Source organism: Octopus bimaculoides, chromosome 7 (genome assembly GCF_001194135.2).
Source record: "Octopus bimaculoides isolate UCB-OBI-ISO-001 chromosome 7, ASM119413v2, whole genome shotgun sequence".
NCBI classification, from domain to species: domain Eukaryota; kingdom Metazoa; phylum Mollusca; class Cephalopoda; order Octopoda; family Octopodidae; genus Octopus; species Octopus bimaculoides.
The window spans coordinates 23,986,995-23,995,562 of NC_068987.1; the positions used below are offsets into that span (position 1 = coordinate 23,986,995).

The 8,568-nt window shown below is 35.4% G+C and overlaps 1 long non-coding RNA gene across 1 annotated transcript in view; it reads right to left on the reverse strand.

The window, feature by feature from the left end:
• Positions 1 to 4,563: 4,563 nt before the first annotated feature.
• Positions 4,564 to 8,568, reverse strand: part of LOC106881341 (uncharacterized) — a 5,040-nt gene continuing 1,035 nt past the window's right edge. The window contains exon 2 of the long non-coding RNA XR_001410844.2: positions 4,564 to 5,712. This is a non-coding gene — a long non-coding RNA (uncharacterized LOC106881341). The remainder of the gene's footprint in view (positions 5,713 to 8,568) is intronic.

Sequence of the window (8,568 nt, forward strand, 5' to 3'; positions counted from 1 at the left end):
CTCATTATCTTTCCTGCAGTTGTTCACTCGACACAATTTAAACAATACTAATGGCATCAATCTCCTTGGTCTCAGAAGCCTTCCACGAATCATGGGCTCTGCCTCTTCATCCAGACTGAGCAGGTAAAACAAAAATGAACATTACACAATAAACAGACCATAATCAATTTCTCTTTTACTGGTGCAGACACTTCTACAAAATATTTCATATTGTCCTTAGTTTTACATAAGACGAGAAAACTTTTGTGCCCATTATTAGTGCTGGACTCCTACAAATATTTTCCACCCACATATTTATAGTTCCATCTATCATACAAATAACTTAGTAAAACTTAACTTTTTCTGACATTGATTTCTGAAAACTGAGCAGGTCACACATTTCAGTGAAAGGATGCAGCTTATGCTGACTGTTACTCCGCTGCATGACAAACAGTTGAAGTCCATTATCCTGCTTGCTTACTAAAACTTACCACCTTTTTATAGACTAGTACATTGTATTGACTCTTCTTGAATACTGCAAAATGTCATTTACATGGCCATTATATTAGTGTTTCGCTTCTACTACTGGTCTGTTGTAGATCACTATTACTTGTCTATTGTAAGTCACTACTGCTTGACCATTGTAGGTTACTATTGGTGTATTATAGATCATTGTTACTGGACCATTGCAGGTCAATACTACTGGACTATTTTAAATCACTAATACTGAACTGTTGTAGGTAGTTGCTGTTCAACCATTGTAAACCTCTGCAATTATACTATTGTAAGCCACTGCTATTTCTTTATATTCCGTGAGGGTATTTTGGTGAGCCTATGAACTTTTCAGTCAACCCTTGCACAATAATTTTAGTGAACATTTTCATAAGTGGGATGCCTGTGAGATCCTCTTGGTATAGTAAATTGACTTTGACCAGCAAAATCTTTATATCTGGTAGATTCCCAACTCTACTGAGAATAAAACAACTGACCATGTATGAACACATTTGTTGTATTGTAAAGAAAGGAACTTATTTCAATTAAACAGAGAAAAACATATTTAGTCATAAGGTTTTCTTAATAGAAATTTAAAGAACAGAGGTTTATCCTTTTCTTTGTTTCCAAATAAACTTCTTTGAAAAGAATACATGCATGCACACAGAGATGAGGAGCATATTTGGTGAGAGAGAGATAAAAACAGAATATTGTTGTTTGCTTGACTTTGAGAAAATACATGTTAAGGATTCATTACATTCATGCTCAATTATAAAATGAATTTTAAAATGGCTGCAAGAAAATAATCATTCATTTACTTTTGTAATGATTGAATGGAGGAAATGGATAGTGACTGTTAGTCATCAAAGTTATTTGTGTATTGAGTGAGAGATCAAGTGAAACAATGGTAGATAGGGAGATATAGAGCATTTCTTATTGCAAAGTAAAAATAAATATTTGTAAGTTTTCTTAACAAAAATTTGAAGACAGGAGAGTCATAATTTTCATTCTATTTTGTAATAAACTTGCTTCTTTGATGAAATTATCTATTTTCAGATATCTCTAATGACAATTGAGAAATGTGAATGTGTGGTTGGCTTTTTTTTAGTTGTTGGTCAACAGTATTGCAGAGACAATAAGTTGACTATCTCTGCTGTGGCTGGGCTGTTTCCAGAAACAAATGTCTAGCCCCAATTACACTTACCACCTCTTCACTCATGGATACACCATGAGTCAGTATCTTCCCAGCATCCATAGAACAACAGGGATGCTAGATATTGGTTAAGCATAACCTTACATATCTGCCTTAAGGTCACGTCCTTCAGATTCTCTCCCTTAGCAGGGGCCTATTATTATGGTGGGCATAGGTTGTGCTGAACCAGTCTCATTCTCTCATCCTTCAAACTTATATTAGCCTGGGGCAATGAGTACCATGAACCCAGTAAGCAAGATTTAAATGGAATTACCTCTTCTTAGATGAGTGAAAGAGTCTAATCTGCCTTAGGTTAGTTAGGTGTCTGTGAGTGACCTAGAGGCAATTTTATGACATGCTGATTAACCCTTGACTGAGACCCTGTGTGTATGTGCATGTATGTATATATATATATATATATACACACATAGTTATATTTTTCTTATGGAATATATAGATTACTTAGAAGTGCTCAAGTCAAACCTGAGACATTAGGTATAAAAAAGAAAAAAATCAGATTAGGCAAACCTCTTTCAACACGTGTATAGATTTGATTAAGATAAAATTTGTCCAAATTAAAACATATTTTAATATATGAAACACAGAAAAATATAGGAATATCAAATTCAAATTCGATGACAGCACCGCATGACTGGCATCCGTGCCAGTGGAGCGCTAAGAGCACCATCTGAGCATGCTCGTTGCCAGGGCTGCTGACTGGCCCCATTCAAGCATGATTGTTACCAGTGTCGCCTTACTGGCACTTATGCTGGTGGTACGTGAAAAACAACATTCAAGTGAGGTAAATATTTTATGGAGATTCTGCTACTTTAATCTGTAGATTCATCTTACCTAAGGCTTCCCTAAAATGATATGTTAGTTTACCTCCGAGTGTAGCATCAAAGAACATGATACTCTGGTATTTTTGGTTGCCATACAATGAGTTGGCCTTTCTATTTTCCTCTTAGTTCTTTCAATACTATTCTTGTATAGTGGACTGATCATATGTGTCATTCTCTATATTCAGAGAACTACATGCAGTGGACAAGTTTTGTATGTCTCTTTAATTTCATTGCGTCACACATGTGAGACACATTTCTCATCAACCTTATCAAGTCTGCTATAAGATATTGAACTTGATATAATCCACAATTGCAGTGTTTTTGTGGACCAAGTATTTGGAGGCTATAGGTTTAGCATAGTGTGAAGGATCTGGAGCCTATCATATCTAGTTTCCAGCCAGAGTTCAGTGTCTAAATTAGGTAGTTTCTAGTTGGGGTGCTTACAAGTGTAATCTACTGTTACCTTAATACTTTGGTGGATGGAGTTAGCTATTTGCTGGATGCTTTCCATGGTGCTAGCTTCTTATTAGAGGTGCTTTTGGTACCATACTGATATTGTCAACATAGTGGGAATACATGGTTAGGGTTATGGAGCTCTCAGCTACGTAGTGAGGCTTCTATTGCACCATACCATAAAGAATTTAGCTACATTGCCAGTGACCCTGACACCAAAGGCTACACCCTCTTCTTGGGTGTATATCTTGTTAGTGAACTTGAACATGTGGCCCTTTAGTCTAACTTTGGTACTCACATCTACTCTGTGTGAAACCACTTTTCTCACTGAGCATAGTTTTTGTGGGGTCCATATGGTTCTGGTCCACCTGTTCTATCTTTTTTTTTAAGGATCTTCTTGGCCATTGTTATAGTGAGAAAATAAAGACGGCAGGGTGACTGAAGTGACAGTGTGGTTGAGAGAAAAGGAGACATTGCTGGAAAGAATAATGGAAGAGGCAGTAATAGCAGAGGGGAATGAGGCAGTAGTAATGGAGAATAATGGGAGAGAATAAATTATGGATAATCATATAATAGTCAGTGGTGAGAGTATGATGGATGACAATAATGAATGATCTGAGGAGAGAGAGGGGGAGTGGAGACTAACAATATAGAATGGTAAAATGTTAGTTGGTAAGAGAAGGCATGGTTGATAAAGTATTCAAGCTGGCAATGGGAACCTGAGAGATAGGGAGTGGAAATTGGGGGAGTGAAGCATATAAGATCTGATGCAATCCCTCATCAATTAAGCATTGTAATAAGAGGGGAGCACCAGATGCTGATGAGAGAGATGTATGCAATAGATTTCAATGAAAGCAACACAGGAGGGTATTATCAGCTAGTAAGAGAGCAACAAATATCAACTGATGGATGACCTGAGAGACAGAGACAGAGAGAGAGCAATTTGCTAGCAATATTTATGTAGGAGTGTATATGTTAAGAGCTAAAGCAATCAATCCCTCATTACTCAAGCAACTTGATAAAACGAGGAGCAGAAAGACAGAGATGGTGGTAAAAGTGGCAACTGAGTATGGGTAAAGCTACTGCTTTTCTTATTCATGAATGGCAAGGAACAGTGAATAAAGAGACATGAGGGTGTCAGATAAGAAAAAAGAACAGTATGTGGAGATTCAACAGGTACAAAATGGGAGAAAAGGCATAGTTTTAGATAATATATAATCAAAAACTACCTCCACTTTTAATGTATATTTTGTCATGTTTGCATGGGTGGTCATGTTTTTTTCCAGCATCACATACTGCCATCCATTAGCATACATGCAAAAATACACATTGCATATATGTATTTATGTATGCCTGACATAAAACCTTTGGTCAAAATAGTACTAGTCATCTTGCAATGCTTGTCACTGGACCCTACTAAGGACCTATAGAGTAGCAATAGTGTTGTGCAAGCTTTTATCACTTAAGTCTAATGACATATAGTATAATCTACATATAGATGTCTCACTATCATTTCATTTTTTGATTCATTTTGAATGATGGATGCATGACTGAAAGGTCATATCTATGCACATGTAAGGATAAAAGTAAATCAGAACAATCAGGCTGAATGCATGATGGCTATCATCATATACATTGTAATGATGTTTATTAGTGCAACACGTAATACAATATTGATTGGCTTCTCAGTATCAAAATCTACATCAACAGGTTTCAGATTAGAAATATCTGATTTGGCATGTTAACTATTGCAGGAAGAAATGAAAATAGTTTTAATAAATAATTAGAAATATCGCATACTCTGAAATAAGAATTTAAGAACGCATCTAAATCCATTTTCCAATAATTTTTTTTATTAGAAATCTAAGTGTAATGTCTTCCACACAAACTTTTTGCTATAGTGGCTTAAGTATTTTATTGTGCAAAAAAAAAAACCCCCATATATTTTGAACTTCTCTAAGGATTATACTTTCATTTTTTTTTTTTTGTTTACTGTGCAACTTAATGTGACTTTTTAGCTACTTTTTTGAGTAAATGACTTACCACAGATATCAAAGTGATACGGTTTCTCACCTGTGTGAGTAGTTAAATGACCATACTGAGTGAATGTTTAACCACAGTGATATGATCTTTCACCAGTGTGAGTATATTTATGATTAGTTGAAATACAATTCTAAGAGAAAGACTTCCTACAAATGTCTTCCTACAGACATCACAAGTATATGATACCTTCTTTGTATCCCCTTGTGTCTCAGGAAATAAATCACTACTTTCAGACTGTGTTTCACCATGAACCTGACTTTGCAACATTTTCTCCTCCATCCTATTCACATAAATTAAAACTTCAGATATTGTCATAACTAAAGAGAACACTCCATCTCAAAATATATATTTTTTTTGATAAAACTGACATTAGGCTTATATTTTCTTTTGCAATAAATAGTGTCATTTGTCAAAGTCTGAGGATTTCTCAGCTATGAAGAAACACTTCAGGATAGGTTGGTTGTAGCATAATTACTTTGATATCAATTAGTTTGTTCTTTAGTTAAAAACCATCAAATAAAAGATTCTTAAAGTAGTTCTGATTATCAACAGATATCCAAAATAAAACACACCATGGAATCAGAAAGAAATAAATTCTTCAGTACAAAAGTCCATGTTGTAAGTGCAGTCACCAATGTCCTTGATTATTCCATAATCTTTAGTGTTTGTTGAGGATTTTCAGATGACAGTCTTCTTGAGGTCACCAGGTATCTTGAAATAAAGAGACAATATATAAGACAAATATAAAAACAAATGTTTAATGGAGTGAAGAGACTTTACCAAAGTTACTGAAAGACACAACAGGAAAAAATGGTACAAAGATAGAGATAAATATGGAAATGTAGATGAGAGCATTGAGTTTTAAAAACAGAGACATTAACAGGACAAACAGACAGGGGAAGAAAATACTTTTAGTTTGATTGGTACTAAATCGAATATTCAGTGATCCATATACTGCATAAACAATGTAGAAAAGCAATGATAGAGAGTAATATTTGGATAAGTGCTTCCTACTAAGGGGCAGTTTCAACAGATTCTTATTCTAAAGATCAAAGAAACATCTCCTTTTCAGAGTCAAAGATCATTTGTAAGATTATGACAAGAGATTATCAGAAGCAAAAAATATTTATTGTATGCTTTTTTGAATCATCCTTCCTTTTAGGAAGTCACATTTTTTTTTGTTATAATTGCTGAGTTTGGAAGAACAAAAAGTGTCCATGGGCATTACAGGCTTTCCTAAACAGAGGGAGGTTGATGCCATTAATGTTTCTCTTGAACATTCAACACCTGTGGAAAAGATATGAGAAAAGAGGGAATTCCAGAAGATTGACTTTCTAGGAAAGGGCTGAGTGTAGTGTAATCACTACAGAGTGATGTGAAAAGGAGAGATGAGTGGGACGAGAGAACTTGTATAGAGGTGACAAAAGTCTAGCCAGGTCCAGGAATAAAAGCCATTTTACAGAAGTTTTAGAAAAGGCAGAGAGAGAAAGTAACATGTTCATGGGTGTTACTTATAATTTCATTAACCTCATTACCTTCTTATATTGATTTCAAATTTTGGCACAAGGACAGCAAGTACAAGAGAGAGGCTAAGTTGATTACATTAACCCCAGTGTTCAACAAGTACTTATTCTATCGCACCCCCCCAAAAGGATGAAAGGCAAACTCGAGCTCAGTGGAATTTGAACTCACATGTGAAGATGGATGAAATGCTGCTCAGCATTTTGCCTGGCATACTTATGAATCTGCTAACTTGCTGCTTTATCCTTCTTATATTACCCTGAAAAGGTGGTAGATTGGGAATATCATTATCATAATCATTTAAACACCCGTGTTCCATGCTGACAAAGGCTGGAGAGTTTGACAGAATCTGATGGGTCCACAGACTGCATCATGCTCCAGTGTCTGCTTTGGGATAGTTTTCATGCCACCAGTACAAGTCTCCTTGCAGCATGTAAAGCTATGAACTTCGAGGTGAGCAGCAGTTTTGTGCTAGGAGATGAGAGGTTAAAGTATGAAAGAAGGAGGCCAGAATAGAACAGGTTTCTTGCTGTAGAAGAGCTACATGATTGCTCACATTTTAGAAGAGTGAATGGGAATGATCAGGTGGAGTTCAGAAGAGAAAAAATATAATGGTGTCTGGGTGGATCCTGGGTATGAGGTAAGTTGATGTGAGTGGAGACTGTCATTTGATATTTAGTTATAGTTCTTTACATTCTTAGTTCAAATTCTGCTGGAGTCAACTTTATCCTTTAATCCTTCAGAATAATGAAAAATAAAGAATCTTTCAAACACATAGGCACAGGTATGGCTGTGTAGTTAAGAAACTCACTTTGCAGCAATATGATTTTGAATTCAATCCCATTGGACAACACCTTGGGCCTTATGCTATAACCACAGGCTGATGGAAACTGTGTGGAAGCCCACCGAATATATATGTGTGTGTGCATACACACATGTTTATGTATTTGTTTTGCAAAGTTTTTAATGTGAAACTGTGTGTTGAAACATAAATATGACCATCCTCAAGTAAAACAATATATATATGTCTGGTTCAGGCTCAAAGGTCCTGACACTTATGTTTGACAAGACACAGGCCCTGTGTGCCAATGAACCAAGTGTGTTGAACACACTGTCGTCGAAAAAAGTTATCCTCGGATGACAAACATTATCTATACTGCGACTAGCATATCTTGAGTCTCAATCCATCTGGACGTTTTAAGAATAAATATGCAAATATCAGTTCCAGATCGTGCTGCACACGGTGAAAATTACGTTTTTAATGGAATTTTAACTTTACAAAATTATAGGTTATGTAACTTACATGTAATTACTATTTTTGCTTTAAGGCTTAAACCGTTTTTTCATACGGATTTTTAGAAACGTCTGTAGAAGATTTTTCATATGCAGTTTTGCGTCTCTCCTTGAAAAATGCATTTTTTTTTTTTGCAAAAAAAAATTCGGATTCCTACGTCTTAGAAGTGGGAGATTATGAATATGCAAAAAAAAATTTTTTACCCCCCCCCCCCCCCCACACAATTTAAATTGTTGATTTTGTTTACTTTAAAGAGATTGTAGTAAATTGACGAACATATGCAGATCGAAATTAAATACAGACAAAAACATTAAAGTGAAAAGAATTTGTGTTTTACTTGTATTTGCCTTAAATAATTGTAAATAAGAATTTAATGTAAATTAATTATACACCATTTTATGAGAAACAAACAATGGGCACTGTCATGGTATTAGCTGTCAGAAATGAAAGTAGAAAAATCCAAACAAGGAATGTTACTGCTGGTTTGAGTTGAAATCTGTTTCTTTGGCTACTGACTGGCCGGAGCTATCTGTCTGTCTGTCTGTCTCTCTCTCTGTCTCTCCCTCGTAGAATTTAAACAAATGAAATTCAGTTTAAACTTTATAAATAAATATATTTTTGCATTATTCATTATTGTTTTTAAAAACAAATCACATACACCAATCAGCACCACCAATGACCACCACCACCACCACCACGCGTAATCCAAAGTTGGAATTAATCACCGCGATATTGCCATCGCCACCGCTACA